Source organism: Mesoplodon mirus (assembly GCF_964341445.2).
Source record: "Mesoplodon mirus genome assembly, chromosome: 1".
In the NCBI taxonomy this organism is placed as follows: Eukaryota; Metazoa; Chordata; class Mammalia; order Artiodactyla; family Ziphiidae; genus Mesoplodon; species Mesoplodon mirus.
The window spans coordinates 23,359,503-23,384,249 of record NC_138976.1 but is presented as its reverse complement, the minus strand read 5'-3'; the positions used below and the strand labels follow the sequence as shown (position 1 = coordinate 23,384,249).

Genomic DNA, 24,747 nt, shown 5'->3' with positions numbered 1-24,747 from the left:
TACACAACTGTGATTATGAATTTGTCTGTTTCCCCTGTTTAATTTTTTGCTTTATATCTTTGAGCCCAATTATCAAGTGCATACAAATACAAAGTTGTTATACTTCCTAGTGTGCTAACCTTTTATCATTATGAAGTTGCCCTTTTTATTTCTAGTAAAAGAATTTTTTTAGCCTTAAACTCTATTTTATCTGATATCAGTATAGCTACACCATCTTTTTTGGTTAATCTATGCAGGGTATATCTTTTTCCATCCTTTTAGTTTCATCCTTTCTGTGTATATGTGTTTTGGATATGTCTCTTATAAATAGCATATAATTGGGTTTTGGTTTTTTATAGCCTTTGTCTCTTAACTGGAACATTTAGTCCATATTCATTTAATATAACCACAGATGTATTTAGGTTTACGTTTGTCTTCATATTTTATGCTTTCAGTGTGTTTGTCCTGCTAGAACTCCATTTCATTTTAGCTCTTTTTTCCCTTTTTATTGAGGTGGGGGGGCACTATTTTTAATCATTTGCTTTTTTTCTTTCTAGTTTGGACATTATGCACTAGCTCTTCTTTAATGGTTACCCTTGAAATTTTAACTTAACCAAAGTTGATAAATTATGGAAGTGATAAATAGCTCTACTCTTCTTTTGGGCCGTACCGGGACGTTAGACCACCTGAACTGTCTTTTCCCCTTGATGCTTAGTGGTAGACTTGTTGTAATACAATGTGTCAGCTTTGATTAGAGTCATTTAAGCACCCACAAATGGAACAAATGAGATGAGGGAGGAAAAAAGTGAGAGAGCAAAGAATTTCCTTGAGAAAACTGTGTGTATATTTGTCAGGACTCTTGGTTGCAAGTGACCAGCTTAGGCACCCTTAACTTTAAAAAGAAAATCTATTGGCTTATAAAACTGCATAGCTGGATCCAGGGGCTCAAAAAATATTTTTAGGGTTCTCTCTCTGTCTCTCTCAATCACTCAACCTTGCTTGTCTTAGTTTGGCTTCATTCCTCAGATGGACTCTTCAGCGTTGTCCCCATCTCTGGCAAGGGGGAGGGGATATTCTGATCACCTACTTTGGGTCAAGTATCCATCCTTGGTGGATGGAGGACTGAGGCACTCTGAATGACAGCCCCACCAGGACTAAATGAAGTGGGAGTGGGGTTCTAAGAAACCAAAAGAGGGAAGGTGCGCCAGGCAGACAAAAGTTACAGCTACCAACCATCCCTACACTGAGTAATGGCTGAAGGAGAGATACAAAGAAAGAAGAGAGTTAGAAAGGTTGCAGTTGGAATTAACTCAGTTAATCTGTACAAGAAGAAAAAGGGGAGGACATTACGTGTTCATGAGCCCACTGACAGGGAAGGAGGAGGTCGGTCAAACAACCACCTCCTTCACCCACCAGCCACTGGGCACTTCAGCATTGTTGGCTGAGGACATCTTGGTGGCCCACAGCAGCAGAGGTGTGGGGCTCTCTAGTATGTGGAGATGTTTTCAACATGTCAGCCGTGGTGCTTGCTATTCCCCCAGCCTTTTCTAAGAGAAATTTCTACATCCACAACTCCTGTTCATGGAGGGGCAGCCCCAGACATCCATGTTTTTACCATAAAGTCTTGCTCTATCCCCGCCCCCTGGTCAGAACTTACTGAACCAGAGATGGACATCAGACCCAAGAACAGCCAATTCATAGTCTCACCAGGGACCTCTGATGTGACCTAGTGGAAAGAAAGATGCATGTTCTCTTAGAAATTTGAACTGGGGACTACAGTTGGACACTGAGCTATAGAAATCGAAGCTGAAATGGTATATAGAAAGAAGCCATGAGGTAGAGTCAAGCCTTTGAGGAGTCCTGGCTAGCTGATCTTAGGAGGAAGCAGAAGCAACGAGGTAGAGAAAATTTTGTGTATCCTCCAGGCAAAAAGAGAATGGAGCAGACCCTTGGAGAGTGACTGAATCATGAGATGAGTGAAGACTCAGACTCCAGCTGCTGAGGGCCTTGGGGCTGCCATTGATCCAGACCTTTCTAGACTCTGGGAAGCCCAGACCTACTATGGTTCTATTCTTGTATTTCCATAAAATCCTATACCCTTAATACCACATATACTCTTATGATAAGCTCTCCCTTATTTGCACTTGCAGTCAGAAGACTCAGTAGAACAGACATTCAGAACTTGGGAGCAGTGCCTACATGGGTGGATTTCTATCGCTGCCAGTGTTCTTCTAGTACTACAGTTCTGAAAAGAAAACTCACGCTCTTTGCCATCAGATGGTCGGCAGCTACAAACGTTGTTAGCTCAGTTACAATAAAGAATCCTGTATAGGGCTTCCCTGGTGGCGCAGTGGTTGAGAGTCCGCCTGCCGATGCAGGGGACACGGGTTCGTGCCCCGGTCCGGGAAGATCCCACATGCTGCGGAGTGGCTGGGCCCGTGAGTCATGGCCGCTGAGCCTGCGCGTCTGGAACCTGTGCTTCGCAACGGGAGAGGCCACAACAGTGAGAGACCCGCGTAACGCAAAAAAAAAAAAAGATCCTGTACACCCAGCGCTTGGCCTGGTGGGAGGGAGTCTGGGGTAGTTGGTTCGGGTTGGTTGGGGCCGGCTTAAGGTCTGTATTCATTCCTCATTGCTGCTGCACAGCTCCCTGCTGGGCACAGGTCTGCTGTTGGGCACAGGTGCCTTGATTTTCCCAAAATCTGGCTTGAGGTCCTAAATCTTTGGGCCAGGCTTCCTAACAAGAGTACTGCTGTGTTACATCCAAGTCAAACACTGTGTGATACTCTACTGCGTAACAATTGCAGGAGTAAACATTCTTATTTCACGATCTGTGAGTTTATGTGTAATGGTGAGGATAGAAGGTCCTTGGCTATCATGTCACAAGTTAGGAACCCCAGAACCTCAGAAAGGAAACTAGGAAGCAGGAAACTAGGAGGCAGACTGTTGTAGTAGAAAGAGCAGGGGTTTTGGACTCAGTCCAGGCTGGGAACAGCAGCTGTGCTGCTTACTGACTAAATAAAAAACGGGTTAACCATTTATTTCTGGAATTGGGCATAAGAAGACTACCACCTCTCTGGTTGTTAGAAGTGCTTATTGAGATGACATACAAATAACGCCTGGTATTTAATAAGCTCTCAACACACCTTTCCCTGCCCCCTCAAGGTCACCCAGTGAATCAGAATCAGGACTAAAACCCAGGTTTTGGGTTTCCTGACCCAGGGCACTCTCCTAGGTGAGAATGAACGGGCAGTGCATTGAAGGAGGGAGAAAGGGTCCTTACAGCTCCCAGCCACAATCTGAAAGCACTATACTTGCATCAGAACACAGCATTCTGGTCTGTGTCATCAAATTTCAGAGCTGAAAATAAGAAACAGTGTTTATTTCTCAGGCTGAAGAGAACTGAGATTTGAAGAAATGATAAAAAGCCCAATGAGATTTTTGTCGTCTTCAAAGTTTTAAGTTTTGTTTCACTTTCCAATAGTGTGTGTAGGTGTAGGTATATGTATGGGGCTCTTTCATGGTTCACCGTATTTTAATCTCTGTGTACTTTCAAACTAAAATCCACAAAACTTTAGGAAATGTACTTTGATTTGAAGAAAAATCTAAAACCCTTAACCCATTACAGTTCCTCAACGAATGCAGTTTGTATAATAGTTATTTGCACTGGTGTTTAGTATGTCTCATAATGTGGGAGGAAAATACCTTTTTTTTCCCCTTGAAAATATTAAATAGAGTTCTGAACTGTCCTGGCTTTTCCCCCCGCCCCTTTTTTATTAAAAGCAAAATTCCCACCACTTTGATACTGATGTGGCCTCCCCTAGGTCGGAAGTAAGTGCATTCTTTTTTATTATACAAAGGTGGGCCACGAACGCAGAGTTGTTAAGTCCCTGCCTTCAAGATTACCCAGTGAGAGAGAGAGGCAGAGCCCCAACTAGAAGCCGTTTGTGTCCCTTTTGTCTGACTCATCTCAGTATGGGGTAGGGCCATCTGTGCTGCCCCCAAGGTTAACAAGAACTGCGTGAACTGATCCAGCTGATCTCTCTCCCTGACCCCTTCAGGCTCTCAGAGCTTCGGCCAGACGGAGCTTCTCCTTACTGTGTCCTCAGCCCAGCTGGAAGTTTCCTGCTTGGAGGCTTGGCTGACACTGTTTCCTCTGCCCACAGTCCCCCTTCCTGCATTCTCTGGATGCACCAATTTTACCCATATCTCAGAGTCCAGCTCAGATGCCAGCTCTTCCATGAAGCTTGGCTTAATGGTTAAAAACCCAGACTTTGGGGTCAGGTCTGGCTTCAAAAGGGGGCTCTGCTGCAGTCTAACAGAGTGATTTGGGGTAAGCCGTTTGTCACCTAAGTTCTCTCACTTAGTTTTTTTATCTGTAAAATGAAGACACATACTTTAAATAAGTGCTTCTTAAACATATGGTACATATGGATTCTCTGGTGACATTGTTAAAGTGCCAATTCTGATCCATTAGGTATGGAATGATGCCCAGGAGTTGGTGTTTCTAACCAGTTCTTCGGTCCTGGAAACAACAGTCTGAGTTGTAAGGCGTTGAAGAGATGTTGAGAGAATAAAAGGAAATAACGCATGAAAAGTGCTTAATGCTGTTCCCTTCAGACAGTCATGCTAAGTAAACAGTAGCTCCTGATGTTTTTGTTGCCTTCTATTATAACTGGCTGATTTCACTAGCTAAGGGTCACATTTTTATTCACACACATTTTTATTTACACACGGGCTTTCCCTCTTTTATGGCACTGAGCACTTTTCCCCTGTATTGTGGGGGTTTCTGCGGGGGTGGGGGTGGTGCGTTGGGAGTGATATCTTTGTCTCCTACCAGACTTGAGGGCGGGGTCTTTATCTGATTCCTGACTCCTCGCAGTGCCCGCCACGCAGTCCTATACATAGCAAGTGTTGACTACATACTTGGGTTTTATTTATTTATTTATTTTATTCCACAAGGATCTATCTCGCAGTATGGATTCTATAGCTGAGACTTCAATAGTCTCAGCTGTTCTAATATACCAGATAATGATGATGGTGATCATTCATTCATTGTTTATTGAGCACCTACTGTGGGTCAGGCATAGTTCTAGGCATAATACAAAGCAGTGATACAGAGTTTCTGCCCTCAAGGAGCTTACATTTTACTCAGGGGAGACAGACAATAAATAAAAGTATTATATAAAATGTAAGCTCCTTGAGGGCAGAGAATGTCTAGTTTGTCACAGTGCATTTCTTCACAGCAGGTGTTCAGGCCACGTGTCACCTGGCCGCCCTACGTCTGCATGTGCTGTCTCACTTCTCACAGGGGTAGTCCCTGTGCTATAACTCGGTACTTCCTCACGTCCCCTTCCCCCACCCCACACATCCACTCACACAAAAGCGTTAGTGAGCTGCAGAGATGTCACTAGAGGTTTTATTCCTGACCCTAACTTGCCGACCCATCATGATGCTCAGTGACCTAAATGGGCACAGCAGCCACCCTCTCAGAAGCAGTGGCAGCCTAGACAGCAGAACAAAGCACAGCAATGCTTTGGTTCCGGTACCTCACGTTGACCAGAGTTCTGTACAGTTTTCTCCGGGTTCAATCCCAATCTCTCCTTCATCAAGTCCTTTTCTATTTCATGCCCTTTAGATGTTAGGCCGGCAAGGCCTTGGTCATCTTCACTCTCTCTAGTGATCTTATGCCATGGCTTTAAATGTCATTCAGGTCTCTGTTCAAATGTCACTTCCTCAAAGACCTTCCTTGACAACCCTATCTAAATAGCACATGTGGGGGGCTTCCCTGGTGGTCCAGTGGCTAAGACTCCATGCTCCCAATGCGGGGGGCCTGGGTTCCATCCCTGGCTGGGTTGCTAGATCCCACATGCATGCCGCAACTAAGAAGTCTGCATGCTGCAACTAAGAGTCCAGGTGCCACAAGGAAGATCCTATGTGCTGCAACTAAGACCCGGTGCAGCCAAAATAAATAAATAAAATAAATATTAAAAAAATAAAATAGCACATGTATGCATGCACACATATACGCCTTAGCCTGCTTTATTTCTCTTCTTAGCATTTATGTTATTATTTTTTAAATGTATTGCCTGTCCCTGAGGGTCTTGTCTTATTTACTGCTTGTCAGTACTTGGAACAGTGCCTAGCATAGTAGTAGACAATCGACGAATATTTGTTGAATAAATGATTTTTTTCCTTTGGAAATTCTCAAAATTCTCATGAGGGGTAGCAAGATAGCCATCATTAGCCTCTTTACAGATGAGGAAATAGGCTCACTTTAACCTCACTTGAGGTTAAAGGATTTGCCTCAAGTCACGGGGATGGGAAACAGTAGAGTCTGCTTGTTGAGAGCCAAGTTTCATGGGACTCACCTCCCAAGAGGGTGGCCTCTTCCTTCCCCACTGAGGCCGGGGACACCAGGTGGCCCAGAGGCATGTGGATCCCTCCACTGTGCGGTTAGGTAGAGGCCACACAGAAACCCTGAGTTCTCACACTCTTGGGAACACATTAAAAAAGGAACAGCTTGAGGTCTACCTCAGGACCTGCTCCCTCCCATCCAAACAAGTTCCCACTCTTGTTTCTTTACAGGCACAGGCCTTGGGGGATATTTGTTACTTTTAATTCCATAGCTCAGAGGCCCCAGTGGCAAAAGGAAGGGCAAAACTTGAATACATTTTTTTAAATTGAAGTGTAGTTGATTTACAATATTGTGTTAGTTTCAGGTATACAGAGTGATTTAGTTATATGTATTTATTTTTTAGATTTTCCATTATGTTATTGCAAGATACTGAATATAATTCTCTGTTATACAGTAAATTCCTGTTGCTTATCTACTTTATGTATAGTGTAATAGTTTGTGTCTGTTAACCCCATATGCCTAATTTACTCCCTCCTGCCCTTTGGTGACCATGAATTTGTTTTCTGTGTGAGTCTATTTCTATTTTGTGTGTAGATTCATTTGTACTCTTTTTTTAGATTCCACATATAAGTGGTATCATATATTTGTCTTTGTCTGACTTAACTTCACTAAGTATTGTATAATATTCTCTAGGTCCATCCATGCTGCTGCAGTTGGCTGAGTAATATTCCGTTGTGTATATATACCACATCTTCTTAAACCATTCGTCTGTTGATGGGCACTTGGGTAGCTTCCTTATCTTGGCAATTGTAAATAGTGCTGCTGTGAACATTGGGGTGCATGTATCTTTTCGAATTAGAGTTTTCTCTGGATATATACCAAGGAGTGGGATTGCTGGATCATATGGTAGCTCTATTTTTAGTTTTTTAAGGAACCTCCATACTGTTCTCCATAGTGATTGTACCAGTTTATATTCCCACCGACAGTGTAGGAGGGTTCCCTTTTCTCCACACCCTCTCCAGCATTTTTTATTTGTAGACTTTTTGATGATAGCCATTCTGACTGTGTGAGGTGATACATCATTGTGGTTTTGATTACATTTCTCTAATAATTAGTGATGTGTGGCATCTTTTCATGTGCCTGTTGACACATGTCTTCTTTGGAGAAATGTCTATTTAGGTCTTTTGCCCTTTTTTTGCCATTGTTTATTATTATTACATATTCCATTGTATATATATATATAGCACATCTTTTTTTTTTTTTTTTTGCAGTATGCGGGCCTCTCACTGTTGTGGCCTCTCCCGTTGCGGAGCACAGGCTCCGGACGCGCAGGCTCAGCGGCCATGGCTCACGGGCCTAGCCGCTCGCTCCGCGGCATGTGGGATCTTCCCAGACCGGGGCATGAACCCGTGTCTCCTGCATCGGCAGGCGGACTCTCAACCACTGCGCCACCATGGAAGCCCTTGCCCATTTTTTGATTGGGTTATTTTTTTGATATTTAGTTGTACGAGCTGTTTATGTATTTTGGATATTAACCCCTTGTTGGTCGCATTGTTTGCAAATATTTTCTCCCATTCTGTAGATTGTCATTTCATTTTGTTGATGGTTTTTTTTTTGCTGTGCAAAAGCTAAAGTTTGCTTTTGTTTCTTTTGCCTTGCAAGACCTAAGAAAACATTGCTATGATTTCTGTCAGACAGTGTTTTGCCTATGTTCTCTTCTGGGAGTTTTGTGGTGTCATGTCTTACCTATAGGCCTTTAAACCATTTTGAGTTTATTTTTGTATATGGTGTGAGAGAGCGTTCTAATTTCATTGAGTTTACATATAGCTATCCAGCTTTCCCAACACCACTTGTTGAAGAGACTGTCTTTTCTCCATTATATATTCTTGCCTTCTTTGTTGTAAATTAATTGACTATAGGTGTGTGGGTTTATTTCTGGGTGCTGTAATTTCTGGGCTCTCTAGTCTGTTCCATTGGTCTATATGTCTGTTTTTGTGCCAGTACCACACTGTTTTGACTACTGTAGCTTTGTAGTATAGTCTGAAGTCTGGAAGGGTTATACTTTCAGCTTTGTTCTTTTTTCTCAGGATTGCTTTGACAATTCTGGGTCTTTTGTGGTTCCGTGTAAATTTTAGGATTATTTGTTCTAGTTCTGTGAAAAATGTCATGGGTATTTTCATAGGGATTGCATTAAATCTGTAGATTGCTTTGGGTAGTATGGCCATTTTAACAATATTCATTCTTTCAATCCAAGAGCATTGGATATCTTTCCATTTCTTTGAATCATCTTCAGTTTCCTTTATCAGTGTTTTATAGGTTTCAGCATATAGGTCTTTAACCTCCTTGGTTAAATTTATTCCTAGGTTCTGTTTTTGGTTTTTTGGTTTTGTTTGTTCGTTTGACATGATTTTAGACGGGGTCGCTTTTTTACTTTCTCTTTCTGATATTTCATTTTTAGTGTAAAGAAATACAACAGATTTCTGTATATTAATCTTATATCCTGCTACCTTGCTGAATTCATTTATTCTAATAGTTTTTGTGTGGAGACTTTGTGTAGAGAGAGTATCATGTCATCTGCAAATAGTGACAGTTTCACCTCTTCTTTACTAATTTGGATACCTTTTATTTCTTTTTCTTGTCTGATTTCTGTGGCTAGGACTTCCAGTACTATGTTAAATAGAAGTGAGAGTGGGTATTCTTGTCTTGTTCCTGAATTTAGCAAGAAGGCTTTCAGCTTTTCACTGTTGAGTATTACGTTGGCTGTGGGTTTATCATAAATAGCTTTTATTATGTTGAGATATATTCCCTCTATACTCACTTTGGTGAGAGTTTTTATCATGAATGGATGTTGAATTTCGTCAGATCCTTTTTTTTGTGTCTATTGAGATGATCATGTGGGAATACATTTTTTTAAAGTGTTAGCTGGTTGCTCTGTGGACCCCCATGGATTAGTGTTGTAAAGATATAGTAAATAATGCCAAATGGAACAACAGAGAATAGAACGTTTTCATGAAAGGAAATCCTCTCTAAGTTCAGAGGGCTCTTGAGGGGACAACTGTCAGCCCCAGTCTCGATTTAGCCTTGGAGTGTTGCCTAGAGCTGGGGACATGGGAAATTTTGGAGGAAGACAACTGCTGAAGAATGGAAAAATCCCCTGCTGGGAAATCCTCCTTCCCGCAAGAGGCCAGATCCAATACCCTTTGCTTCCCACTGTGGGGTGAGCTTCTCGAAATTCCAAGAAAACTGAAGCCCTAGTAGTTTCTGTGTCAGGCACATTTGCCCCAAATCCTCGAGAGACCCTCACATCATCCTGAGGGAAAGAAACTGTCATTTAATATTTGCAGAGTTGTGAGTTTCTTCCCTCAGTGTTCCACCCAACATTACTCTCCTGGATGGATCTCCTTAAAATGCAGCTCTAATCAGGCCACTCCCTCCTGAGGAACCTACAGTAGAGTATAAGCTTCTGAGTTTGTCATCTAATGCTTATACCAAATATGCAGCATATATAAGAGAGCAGAACTCCAGTGACCCCAGGGGGATAGAACCAGGGACCAACTGAGGAAGTAACTAGGATCTAGATTTCAGCTCAGTATTGGGAAATATGATATTGAATCACTGCAGACAAGCCATGGAATGGGTGGTCTCCAGGAGCTTCATAATAGCACTCTTTAGAGTTTCACATGCTCTTATCAGTCACGAAGGGCTAGATTATGCTGTAGTAATAAACAGTCCCCAAATTCTCAGTTCCTTAACCCAACACACAGGATTATGTTTCATGCATGGTATCCATTTTGGGTTGGCAGGGGGACTCTGCTTTTCCTAATCACTCAAGGACCCAGGCTACCAGAGTAGCAGTAGCCATAATCTCAAATGTTGCCAGTTGCTGTGCTGGAAAGAAGAGAGCTCTGGATGATCTTGCACAGGCAGTGAAGTGCTCCAGTTAAGAAGTGACACACATCCCTTCTCAAAACTCATTGATTAGTATTGGTCATGTGACCCTACCCAACCAACCACAGGAGGGACCGAGAGTGCAGTCCTGTCATGTGCCAAAAGGAGGGGAAACTGGAAATAGTTGGTAAAGAGAACTAATTATCAACACAATATGCATTAGATACCACACAGCAATCCTTTGATGTGGTATCAAGCTCCCCAATTTACATATGAGGAAACCAGGCCCAGGGAGGTTAAGTGACTTGCTCAAGCTTGCATACCACTTAATCCTAGGTCTTCTGACTTTGCAGGATACTGGGAGAGCCACTCACCGAAAGGGTTGAAGCTGAGGAGAGCCCTTTATTGGGAGTGCTGCATCAAAGTGTGGAAAGGGGACCCTTTTCATTACAGTCACCAGGGATCTTGGTAAAGTTGCAGGTAATTGGTTCCATTCCAGAGATTCTTTTTTTTTCTTATATTTTATTTAATTATTTTTTTTAATTGAAGTATAGTTAAGTTACAGTGTTGTATTGTTATTATTAGTTTTGGGTGTATAGCAAAGTGATTCAGGTATATATATATATATACACACTTCTTCAGATATATGTACTTCTTCAGATTCTTTTCCATTATAGGTTATTACAAGATATTGAGGATAGTTCCCAGTGCTATACAGTAGGTCCTTGTTGTTTACCTATTTTATATATAGTAATGTGTATATGTTAATCCCAAACTCCTAATTTATCTCCACATCCCCCCACTGTCCCCTTTGGTAACCAAAAGTTTGTTTTCTTTGAGTCTATTTCTGTTTTGTAACTAAGTTCATTTGTATCATTTGTTTTAGATTCCACATATAAGTGATATCATATGATATTTGACTTTCTCTGTCTGACTTCACTTGATATGATAAGCTCTAGGTCCATCCATGATGCTGCAAATGGCATTATTTCATTCTGTTTTATGGCTGAGAAATATTCCATTGTATATGTATATATATAGCACATCTTTTTTTTTTTTTTTTGCGGTATGCAGGCCTCTCACTGTTGTGGCCTCTCCCGTTATGGAGCACAGGCTCCAGACGCGCAGGCTCAGTGGCCATGGCTCACGGGCTGCGGCATGTGGGATCTTGCCAGATCGGGGCACGAACCCGTGTCCCCTGCATTGGCAGGCGGACTCTCAACCACTGCGCCACCAGGGAAGCCCTACCACATCTTCTTTATCCATTCATCTGTCAGTGGACATTTAGGTTACTTCCATGTCTTGGCTGTTGTAAATAGTGCTGCTATCAACATAGGGGTGCATGTATCTTTTCACATTAGGGTTTTCTCCAGATATATGCCCAGGAATGGGATTGCAGGATCATATGGTGGTACTGTTTTTAGTTTTTGAAGGAACCCCCATGCTCTTCTCCATAGTGGCTGTACCAATTTACCTTCCCACCCCAGAGATTCTGATTCTGGAGATCTGAAGTGGGGCTAGGAACAGGCCCTGGGTGATTCTGAGGGGGAATGGCCAAGAGCCATATTTTAAGAACCTATGGGAAGTCCCACCAAGTCTGGTTTAAAGATTTTCTTTCCTCTTGAGCTCTGTAAGCTGCAATTATGCTTAATACTTTCTCTCTCGGGTTGTTATTAGCTGTGTCCATTTCCTGTCACTTCTTTCTCATCCTAGAGTCCCTCACACTCTGTAAGGGCTACGTTTGCAAAACAAAGGAACAAGAAATGAAAGGGATTTTTAATTCTCTAATTTTTTTAATTCACAGTGAAACTTTAAGAATTTCTATGTAAGAATTTCTGTGTAGATGCAGGAATTTTGTGAGGGGAGGGAGGGCCCTTGAAGCTGTGTTTATATAGTAAATTTATATAAGTTTGCAAGAACTAATTATTCACCAAAAAATTGGGGTAGAGGCATGATGGCAGTTCACTTCTGTTTATTCATTTACTTAAAGTCATGCTTTGTGCTAGGTATTAGATGGTGTGTTTGGTTCTTGCTGTATTCTCTATAGCTCAGTTTTGGTGGCCCAGTGTATTCCTTATTGATGGGCTGCTGTGGTGACTCATCTAGGACAGGAGTTGGCAGTGCTGGGTACTGTGGGATGTCACATGGAGCATTGAGCAGGTTGACTGGGTTGAACGCTAATAGATAGTGAAATAGGTTCAAGTTAGCAGTGAGGTTGGATGCAGTAATCGGGCTTGGTGGTCGTAGTTTGAGTAACTGTGATTTGGGTCTCTACATCCTCCTGAGAATTGGAGTAGTGACCGTTAGCATTGGGTCCCAGAGAGGGCCCTCCTGGGCAGACTTGCATGACGCCATAGGGAAACCTGTCACCTGGAAGGCTGTTTCTTTAGGATTCTCTGATTCACTCTTGAACACCTGTCAGAGTTGTCCCTTGTAGAAGGAAAGAACATTGTGGATAAGGCACGTTGGAAAGTACACATTAGATGGTGCCCCTGGAAGAAGAGCATACAGTTATAATCAAAGATGCTAATAAATTGGAAATTGAGAGGTGGGGCTGAGGAGAGCAAGGAGTCTGAGAAGTAGGTCAGAGTTCTTAATAATGACTGAAAGATACTCCTTCCGCTTGCAGCAAGTGGTCCTTCCTGGGATGGGATCACCCTCTGGGAAGAAATGTTTTGGGTGGTTGACAGTTTGTATTCTTTTATATAGGAACGTGTTAAAATGGTGATAACAGTGTTCTCCTGGTGGTTTTAAATTGGAGTAGCAATATAACAAGGAAAAAAAGAAGTGAAGCAAGGACAGAGAATACTATTGTAAATGAGCTCCTCTTAATAGGGATATAAATTTACAAAGATAAATGTGAACTGTGTGAGACACAGGATAATCAGAGGAGGCATCTGTTATGTGGAGAAGGAGGCTAAATCTGAGGTTTCAGGAAGGGACTGTGTGAAGGGTCAGGGTTGGAAAAAATGTGACGTATGAAGTCACTGAACTCAGACAATCATGCACAGGTCACCAAGACCTGATGGACAGGCAAAATAACATTTTAAATTAAATTACCTCATAAGTGAGCCTAGAACCTAGTTGGAGGAGAGACCCACCTGAAACTGAACTGCATTCAGCCCACTCAGAGTCCTGGCATCAGAGCTCCTCCCTCCTGCAAATGACACTGTAATGAGAAGAGCAGCAGTCAAACTAGGAAAGGGACAATTAGAGGCAGAGCTGCGGAAGGTCTGGGAGATGTTTGGGAGGAATGTGGAGTGCAGAGATAAGAAGTTGTGAGGGAAAGAATGAGTTATGTGAGAGTTGAATATGAAAGGGTTAACTTAATCTTACCAGAGGTACTGCTGACCTGTTTTTTCTCCCAGTGACTCTGGTCAAGTCACCTGTAGGTAATAATAAATCATGTACTTGTCTCCTTTGGTTTACTTATTGGCAGCATTTCCTGAAAGAACTTAGAGCCTCAGAAAAGGCAGAATCCCACTCTCATAGTACCTGAGACATGTGGACCCGGTGTTGGAGTAATCTAGGAACTCTGTTGCTTAGAGTGATTTTCTTTTCTGTTGCTCTGAATAATTGGAGTAGAGAAGGGGGTCAACACCAGGTATTGGGTCTTCAGAGAGCAAGGTATCCAGTCCTTGCCAAAGAAACCCACATTCTGGTGGAGGAGACAGAAGTCTGCTGAAAAGGCTTAGAAACTATGACCAAACCTAGTAGAAATAAGCATCTCTAATACCCAGATTGTGGTCTTGAAATATTGCTTCCACTAAAAAACCAGAACAATAAGCTCAACTGATTTTTGACAAAAGTAGAAAAGCAATTCAGTGGAGAAAGGATAGCCCTTTCAACAAATGGTGCTGGAACAGTTGGACGACCACAGGTCCAAAAAAAATGAACTTCAAACTAAATCTTATACCTAAATCAAAAATTAGCTCAAAATGGATCATAGACTTAAACGTGAAGGGTAAAACTATAAAACTTTTAGGAAAAAAAAAAAAACCCAAAACAGGGCTTCCCTGGTGGCACAGTGGTTGAGAGTCCGCCTGCCGATGCAGGGGATGTGGGTTCGTGCTTCGGTCCGGGAGGATCCCACATGCCACGGAGTGGCTGGGCCCGTGAGCCATGGCTGCTGAGCCTGCGTGTTCGGAGCCGGTGCTCCACAGCGGGAGAGGCCACAGCAGTGAGAGGCCCGCGTACCGCAAAAAAAAAAAAAAAAAAAAAGGAGAAAGTATGTAGGATCTAGAGCTAGAGCTAGGTAAAGGGTTCTTGGACTTGACACTAAAAGCCCAATTTATCAAAGGAAAAGTGTAAAATTGTAGTGTGGTGCTGGCATAAGGATTGACAAGTAGTTCAACGAAACAGAATAAATCACCCAGAAATAGATCCACTCTCCTGTCATTTGATTTTTGACAAGGCACCAAAGCAAGCCAATAGGGAAAGGAGATTCTTTTTAACAAATGGTGCTGGAATAACTGGATATTCACATAAAAAAATTAACTTCAACCTCCACCTCATACCATAACAAAAATTAATTCATGATTGTATCATAGGTCAAAATGCAAAAGTTAAAACCACAAAGCTTTTAGAAGAAAATATAGGAGAATATCTTCATTGTGTGGGGATTTAACAAAGGCTTCTCAGGTAAAAGAAACCAATAATCATTTTTTTTTTTTTTTTTTTTTTGCTGTACGTGGGCCTCTCACTGTTGTGGCCTCTCCCGTTGCGGAGCACAGACTCCGGACGCGCAGGCTCAGCAGCCATGGCTCACGGGCCCAGCTGCTCCGCGGCATGTGGGATCTTCCCGGACCAGGGCACGAACTCGTGTCCCCTGCATCGGCAGGCGGACTCTCAACCACTGCGCCACCAGGGAAGCCCAATAATCATTTTTTTTAAAAAAAAGTATGTTCAGCTTCATCAAAATTAAAAACTTCTCATCAAAAGATACTATTAAGAAAGTGAAAAGACAAGCTACAGAGTAGAAGAAAATATTCACAGAACATTTATCTGGCAAAGGATATATAAAGAAGTCCTATACTTCAATAATAAAAAAGACAACCCCATTTTTTAAAAAAATAGACAAAAGATTTGAACACTTCAAAAGAGATATATGAAAGGCCAATAAGCACATGAAAGTGTTCAACATCATTAGTCATGAGGGAAATGCAAATTAAAACCAAAATGAGATACCGATTTCGAAAACAGATCCATGCACCCCTATGTTCATTGCAGCATTATTCACAATAGCCAAGACATGGAAGCAACCTAAGTGTCCATCAGCAGGTGAATGGATAAAGAAGTTGTGGTATATATATACAATGGAATATTTCTCAGCCAGAAAAGAGAATGAAATATTGCCATTTGCAACAACATGGAGGGACCTAGAGATTATCATACTGAGTGAAATAAGTCAGAGAAAGACAAATATTACATATCACTTATATGTGAAATCTAAAAATAATACAAATCAACTTATTTATAAAACAGAATCAGACTCACAGACATAGAAAACAAACTTACAGTTACCAAAGGGGAAAGGGGAAGGGGAGGGATAAATTTAGGAGCATGGGATTAACAGATACATGCCATTATATATAATATAGATAAACAACAAGAACCTACTGTATAGCACAGGGAACTATATTCAGTACTGTATCTTGTAATCTATAATGGAAAAGAGTCTGAATCTGTAACACTATATTGTAAATCAACTATAGTTCAATAAAAAAATTTTTTTAATGAGGTACCATTACATATCCACCAGGATGATACAAGACTAACAACAGTAAATGTTAGTGAAGTTGTGGAGCAGTGGTGTTTCTTATACATTCATGGTGAGAGTGTAAAATGTTCTTTGGAAAAAGAACCCAGCAATTTCCCTTCTAAGCATTTACTCAAAAAAAATTAAAACATATGTCCACATAGCACTTGTATAAGAATATTCACAGCAGCATTATTCATAATAGCACCAAACTGGAAACAGTTTTGCTTTCTACCAATAGGAGGATCGAGTTTTTAAAAAACTGTGAGATATTAATATATAATGAACTACTACTCAACAATAAAAAGGGATGAGCTACTGATACATGCAGCAAAATGGATGAGTCTCCAAAATGTTCTTCTGAGTGAAAGAAGCCTTACACAAAAGAATACTTACTTCATGATTCCATTTATATGAAATTCTAGAACAGACAAAACTAATCTGTGGTAGAAAAATCACAACAGTGGTTGCCTCTTGAGATTGGGGTTAGGGATTGACTAAGAAAAGTCATGAGTGAACTTTCTGGGGTGACAGTAATATTCTATATTGGTGGGGTTTGGATTAGATGTGTGAATGCATTTGTCAGTATTCTGCAAATGTACACTGGTGCATCAACACTGTGGAATGCTCCTCAGCATTCTAAAGGAGCAAACTAGTGATACACAGACTTGAATGCATCTCCAAGGAATAGTGCTGAGAGAAGAAAGCCAGTCCCATCCTTGCACACTGTAAGATTCCATTTACATGACATTTTTAAGTGACACAATTTTAGAATGGAGGACAGGTAAATGGTTGTCAGGGATTATGGATGGGAAGAGGAGTCAGGAGGGTGGTAGGTGTGATTATAAAAGGGTGGTATGAGGGGTCCTTGTGGTGTTGGAACTGTTAGTGTCTTGACTAGGGATAGTGGATACAGGAACCTGCACAGGTGATAAAAATTGTACAGAATGTAATACAGACACACAACAGCGAGTACAAGTAAAACAGGAACTCTGAATGTCACCGTGCTGGTTGTGGTATTATGATGTAGTTTTGCAAAATGTTACCACTGCGGGGAACTGGGCAAAGCATACAAGAGATCTCTATTATTTCTTACAATTTCATGCAGACCTACAATTATCTCAGCAAAAATTTCAATTTAAAATAAACACAAATTCTTTCTTAGAGAATTGTCTGATACCATGTCTGGGCAAGAAATGTAAAAAGTGAGCCAGGAACATCTTGAAGTACCACATAGCAAGGAAACGATCAAAGATTACTGAGGTTGTGCCAGAAGCACTGAGGAACTAAATCGAGGCCAAAGCTGGCTCAATTTGAGCTTCAGGAAGAATATCAAATTCAAAGACTTGAAAGCCATAAAATATGTTTAAATCCATGTGTTTATAATAATAGTTTAAACGCACACACACATGCACACACAAACCCAAATCGGTTACCTTCAAAGTGTAACAGGACAAATTCATCATCTTGAAACCTGGGAAATGAAAGAGTCAAGCCGGCCTTTCCTAAGTGGACTGTACCTCTGGGTAACCAAATGATGGATGAAGAGAAGACTCTCCTATTTGCTGAAAGTTATACCAGATGATCCAGTTGGAGTTTCACCGTCTTTTTACCTCCAGGGAAATGAATGGGTCTAGGCACTGGGCGTTAGTGGGCACTGACATCAAAAAAGTGACAGCCAGACTTGTGGACATCTCCTGATAAAAAGATACACACCACTTGTAGACTTGCTAAAGGGATGGAACCTGAGTCTAGTCTAGCCCCTGATCCAGCTGCCAATACGCAGGAGGTCAGCTGACAGGGCAAAAAAGTGAACTCTCCCATGAGAACATACGCGGTTGGCAAAGTCCAGACTGAGAAACTTCGGTCAAATGGTTCAAGTTCTTCAACAGATATGTAGTAAAGAAGAGAAAAGGATGGAAGGGGAACCTGTAGATGGAATGAGAATCAAACACTTATCAAGCTAAAAACCTAAGGACAAAACTAAAACTGTACTATCTAAGGATGCATGCTTAGGTGATAAAACCACAAAGAAACCTAAGGAAGGGATTACTACAGAGTCAGGAGGAAAATGTTTACTCTGGGGGGGCAGGATTGGGATGGGGCACATGGAGAGGCTTCTGGAGGCTTCTGGCTGGCAAAATTGTTTTTTGACCCAGGAGGTGGTTAACAGGATGTTTGCCTTATAAATCAATTCGCTAACCTACACATTTGCTTTGTGTCCTCTGTCTTGTTTTACATTTTTAAAGAGGCTGTGTGATAGAGCTGTTCTCAGGTTGCCATTGGAAGCCAGAGAGGCACTTCATATCCAAGGAGAGGATGAGGAAAGGCCCTCTGTAGAGATATTACTGGGAGAGTGAGGGTAGGGTGGGAAGAATGTCAAGGATGAGGCCAGAGAAATAAACAAGCTCATGACCTGTCTTCTGTACTAGACTTTATCCTAGAAGCCATGGGGGGCCACTGAGGAATTTCACACTAAGCGACCAGACCAGATTCATATTTTAGAAAGATTCCTCTGGCAGCTGAATGTCAGATGGATTGGATGGAGGCAGGAGTGGTTCCAGGGAGACCGGTTAAGACTCTACTGTAGTAATCCAGTCTAAAGATGGTGAAGCCAGAAATAACACAGTGAGAGAGAGGGTAGAGAGCAAAGACTAATTTGAGAGTACTTAAGGAGGCAGAAACATAGGGCTTGAGAGGCTATCTGGGAGAGAGAGGGAGGGAAGGAGACAGAAGAGAAATTAAGGAGGTTTCCCTAAATTCAAGACAAAGTTTACACACAATAAAATGCACAGAACGGAAGCATACAGTCCAGTGAGGTTTTTTACATGTATGCACCTATATAACTCACATACCAGTGAAACTATAAAGCTTTTCCTTTACTCCCAAAGTTTCCTCTTGACCCCCGCAAGTCAATCCCTACCCCATTGGCAAGCACTGTTCTGATTTTTATCACCATAGATGATTTTATCTGTTTTTGAACTTCACCTAAATGGAATCATACAATATGTAGTCTTTTGTGACTAATTTCTTTTGCCTAGCACATTCTTTTTGCAATTCATCCGTGTTGTGTGTTATCAGCAGTTCACCCCTTTTTATTACTGAATAGTACTCCATTGTATGAATACACCATTATTTGTTTATCCACTCTTCTGTTGATGGACATTTGGGTTGTTTCTAGTTTTCTGTTTGTTTTACTATTAGGAATAAAGCTGCTGTAAACATTCTTATATCAGTCCTTTCGTAGATACACATTTTCACTTATCTTGGGTAAATATCTAGGAGTGGAATTTCTAGGTCACAGGATAGGTACGTGGTTTTTTGGTTTGTTTGTTTTTTTAATATTTATTTATTTATTTTTTGGCTGTATTGGGTCTTAGTTGCGGCACACAGGATCTTTTGTTGTGGTGCCCGGGCTCTTTGTTGCGGTGCGTGGGCTTCTCTCTAGTTGTGGCTTGCAGGCTCCAGAGTGCATGGGCCCTGTAGTTGTGGTGCGCAGGCTTAGTTGCCCCACGGCATGTGGGATCTTAGTTCCCCGACCAGGGGTCGAACCTGTGTCCCCTGCATTGCAAGAAGGATTCTTAACCACTGGACCACCAGGGAAGTCCTGGGATAGGTATATGTTTTAACTGCAGAAGAAACTGCCAATTTCCTAAAGTGCTTCTAGTATTTAATACTCCTACCAACAATGTATGAGAATTCTGGTTACTTCACATCTTTGATGCTTTCAGTGTTCTTAATTTTAGCCATTTTAGTGTGTGTGAAACACATTTATCTCATCATGGTTTTAATACAAATTGAGTAATAATGAATACTAATGATGTTGAGCATCTCTTCATGAGTTTATTGGCTGTTCATTTTTCTTTTTGAAGTTTCTGTTCAAATCTTTGCCTATTTTTTATTGGGTTTTGTTATTACTGAGTTGTAGGATTTCTTAATATATCCTGGATTCAAGCCCTTTGTCCTGTATATGTTGTATTGCAAATATTTTTCCCTGTTCTATCATTCTCTTTTCCTAATGATGTCTTTTGATAAACAGAAAATTTTAATTTTGATAGACCAATTTACTAGGTTTTTTTAAATGATTAATGCCTTTTGTGTTCTCAGAAATCTTTGCCTGCCCCAAGGTTGCAAATGTATTTTCCTATATTTTCTTCTAGGAGCATTATAGATTTAGTTTTTATGTGTATGTCTATAATCAATCTTGAGTTACTTTTTCATGTGTGGTGTGAGGTATGAGGCAAAAGTTCTTTTTTTTTTCCATACGGATATCATTTTTCCAGCACCATTTGATGAAAAGACTTTTTCTCCATCCACTGAATTGCATTTATGTTTTGTCAGAAATCAGTTGACCAGTATATGTACACATCTATTTCTGGACTCTCTAGTTTTCTTTTTTTTTTTTAGTTTCATTTTTATTTTGTATTGGAGTATAGTTGATTTACAGTGTTGTATTAGTTTCAGGTGTACAGCAAAGTGATTCAGTTATACATATGCATATGTCCATTCTTTGTCAGATTCTTTTCCCATATAGGTTATTACAGGATATTGAGTCGAGTTCCCAGTGCTATTCAGCAGGTCCTTGCTGATTATCTATTTTGTATATAGTAATGTGTATATACAGAATATATATATACATTTATCCCTCCCCCCCGCCACCTTTCCCCTTTGGTCACCATAAGTTTGTTTCTGAAGTCTGTGAGTCTTTCTGTTTTGTAAATAAGTTTATTTGTATCATTTTTTTTAGATTCCACATATAAGTGATATATAAATGATATAGTCCACATATAAGTGATATATAAGTGATATCATATGATATTTGTCTTTCTCTGTCTGACTTACTTCACCTAGTGTGATAATCTCTAGGTCCATCCATGTTGCTGCAAATGGCATTATTTCATTCTTTTTTATGGCCAAGTAATATTCCATTGTATATATGTACCACATCTTCATTATCTTTTCCTCTGTCGATGGACATTTAGGTTGCTTCTGTGTCTTGGCTATTGTAAATAGTGCTGCAGTGAACATTGGGGTGCATGTATCTTTTTGAATTATGATTTCTCGAGATATATGCCCAGGAGTGGGCTTGCTGGATTATATGGTAGTTCTATTTTTAGTTTTTTAAGGAACCCCCATACTCTTCTTCATAGCGGTTGTACCAGTTTACATTCCCACCAACAGTGTAAGAGGGTTCGCTTTTCTCCACACACTTTCTAGCACTTATTGTTTGTAGACTTTTCAGTGATGGTCAGTGATGGCCATTTGACCAGTGTGAGGTGCTACCTCATTGTAGTTTTGATTTGTATTTCTCTAATAATTAACAATGTTGAATATCTTTTCATGTGCTTTTTGGCCATCTGTATATCCTCTTTGGAGAAATGTCCATTGAGGTCTTCTGCCTATTTTTTGATTTGCTTTTTTTTAATATTGAGCTTCCTGAGCTGTTTGTATATTTTGGAGATTAATCCCTTGTTGGTTGCATCATTTACAAATATTTTCTCCCATTCTGTGGGTTGTCTTTTCATTTTGTTTATGGCTTCCTTTGCTGTGCAAAGCTTTAAAGTTTAATTAGGTCCCATTTGTTTATTTTTTGTTTTTATATTCATTACTCTAGAAGGTGGATCCAAAAAGATATTGCTGCAATTTACATCAAAGAGTGTTCTGCCTATGTTTTCCTCTAAGAGTTTCATAGTATCTACTCTTACATTTAGGTCTTTAATCCATTTTGAGTTCGTTTTTCTGTATGGTGTTAGAGAATGTTGTAATTTCATTCTTTTACATGTAGCTGTCCAGTTTTCCCAGCACCATTTATTGAAGAGACTGTCTTTTCTCCATTGTCGTAGATTAATTGACCATAGGTGCATGAGTTTATTTCTGGGCTTTTTGTACTGTTCCATTGATCTATATTTCTGTTTTTGTGCCAGTACTGTACTGTCTTGATTACTGTAGCCTTGTAGTATAGTCTGAAGTCAGGGAACCTGATTCCTCCAGCTCCATTTTTCTTTCTTAGGATTGCTTTGGCTATTGGGGGTCTTTTGTGTTTCCATACAAATTAAAAAATTTTTTGTTCTGTGAAAAATTTTTTAGTTCTGTGAAAAATGCCATTGGTAATTTGATAGGGATTGCATTGAATCTGTAGATTGCCTTGGGTAGTAGAGTCATTTTGACAATATTGATTCTTCCAATCCAAGAACGTGGTATATCTTTCCATCTGTTTGTGTCATCTTCGAATTCTTTCATCAGCATCTTACAGTATTCAGAGTACAGGTCTTTTGCCTCCTTAGGTAGGTTTATTCCTAGGTATTTTATTCTTTTTGATGCAATGGTAAATAAGATTGTTTCCTTAATTTCTCTTTCTGATCTTTTGTTGTCAGTGTATAGAAATGCAAGAGATTTCTGTGCATTAGTTTTGTATCCTGCAACTTTACAGAATTTATTGATGAGCTCTAGTAGTTTTCTGGTAACATATTTAGGATTTTCTATGTATAGTATCTGCAAACAGTGACCGTTTTACTTCTTCTTTTCCAATTTGGATTCCTTTTATTTCTTTTTCTTCTCTGATTGCCATGGCTAGGATTTCCAGAACTATCTTGAATAAAATTGGCAAGAGTGTACATCCTTACCTTGTTCCTGATCTTAGAGGAAATACTTTCAGCTTTTCACTGTTGAGTACCATGTTAGCTGTGGGTTTGTTGTAGATGGCCTTTGTCATGTTGAGGTACGTTCCCTCTATACCCACTCTCTGGAGAGATTTTAAATCAGTGTTGAATTTTATCGAAAGCTTTTTCTGCATCTATTGAGATGATCATATGGTTTTTATTCTTCAATTTTTTAATGTGGTGTATCACACTGATTGATTTGCAGATATTGAAAAATCCTTGCACCCCTGGGATAAATCCCACTTGATCATGGTGTATGATCCTTTTAATGTATTGTTGAATTTGGTTTGCTAGTATTTTGTTAAAGATTTTTGCATCTATGTTCATCAGTGATATTGGCCTGTAATTTTCTTTTTTTGTGCTGTCTTTGTCTGGTTTTGGTATCTGAGTGATAGTGGCCTCATAGAATGAGTTTGGGAGTGTTCCTTCCTCTGTAGTTTTTTGGAATAGTTCCAGAAGGATAGCTGTTAACTCTTCTCTAAATGTTTGATAGACTTCACCTGTGAAGACATCTGGTCCTGGACTTCTGTTTGTTGGAAGTTTTTAAATCACAGTTTCAATATCAGTACTTGTGATTGGTCTGTTCATATTTTCTATTTCTTCCTGGTTCATTCTTGGAAGATTGTACCTTTCTAAGAATTTGTCCATTTCTTCCAGGTTGTCCATTTTATTGGCATATAGTTGCTTGTAGTAGTCTCTTATGATCCTTTGTATTTCTGTGGTGTTGGTTGTCATTCTAATGTTATTGATTTGAGCTCTCTACCTTTTTTTCTTGATGAGTCTAGCTAAAGGTTTATTAATATTGCTTATCTTTTCAAAGAACCAGCTTGATCTTTTCTATTGTTTTCCTCACCTCTATTTCATTTATTTCTGCTCTGATCTTCATGGTTTTTTTCCTTCTACTAACTTTGGGTTTTGTTTGTTATTCTTTCTCTAGTTACTTTAGGTGTAAGGTTAGGTTGTTTGAGATTTTTCTTGTTTCCTGAGGAAGATTGTGTTGCTGTAACCTTCCCTATTTGAACTGCTTTTGCTGTGTCCCATAGGTTTTGCATTGTTGTGTTTTCATTTTCATATGTCTCTAGGTATTTTTTTATTTCCTCCTTGATTTCTTCAGTGATCCATTGGTTGTTTAGTAACATATTGTTTAGCCTCCACGTGTTTGCTTTTTTTTTTTTTTTTTTACTGTTTTTTTATTGTAGTTGATTTCTAATCTCATAGCATTGTGATCGGAAAAGATGTTTGATATGATTTCAGTTTTCTTAAATTTACTAAGGCTTGCTTTATGGCCCAGCATGTGATCTATCCTGGAGAATGTTCTGTGTGCACTTAAGTAGAATGTGTATCCTGCTGCTTTCGGATGGAATGTTCTGTAAATATCAATTAAGTCCATGTGATCTAATGTGTCATTTAAGGCCTGTCTTTCCTTATTGATTTTCTTTCTGGATGCTCTGTCCATTGATGTAAGTGGGGTGTTAAAGTCCCCTACTATTATTGTGTTACTGTCAGTTTCTCCTTTTATGGCTGTTAGCATTTGCCTTATATGTTGAGGTCCCCCTATGTTGGGTGCATATATATTTACAGTTATATCTTCTTGGATTGATCCCTTGATCATTATGTAACCTCCTTCTTTGTCTGTTGTAACAGCCTTTATTTTAAAGTCTGTTTTGTCTGACATGAGTATTGCTACTCCAGCTTTCTTTTAATTTCCATTTGCATGGAATACCATTTTCCATCCCCTCACTTTGTCTGTTTGTGTCCCAATATCTGAAGTGGGTCTCTTGTAGACAGCATATATATGGGTCTTGTTTTTGTATCCATTCAGCCAGTCTGTGTCTCTTGGTTAGAGCATTTAATCCATTTACATTTAAGGTAATCATCAATATGTATGCTCTTATTGCCATTTTGATAATTGTTTGGGATTTGTTTTTGTGGGTCTTTTTTCTTCCCTTCCTCTTTTGTTCTCTTGTGATTTGATGACTATCTTTAGTGTTGTGTTTGGATTGCTTTCTTTTGTGTGTGTATCTATTGTAGATTTTTGGTTTGCGGTTACCATGGTTTTGGTATAACAGTCTATAAATGCATGATTGTTTTAGGTCGCTGATCTC

At 40.1% G+C, this 24,747-nt stretch overlaps 1 protein-coding gene across 5 annotated transcripts in view; it reads left to right on the top strand.

Moving 5' to 3' along the window:
* Nucleotides 1-24,747, top strand: part of FBXO10 (F-box protein 10) — a 77,280-nt gene that overhangs the window by 5,654 nt on the left and 46,879 nt on the right. The window contains exon 2 of one of the 5 annotated variants that reach the window (XM_082613747.1): nt 10,579-10,705. The exons of the other annotated variants lie outside the window; for them this stretch is intronic. The gene's annotated coding sequence lies outside the window, so the exon portion shown is untranslated. The remainder of the gene's footprint in view (nt 1-10,578; nt 10,706-24,747) is intronic. 5 annotated transcript variants of the gene reach the window in all.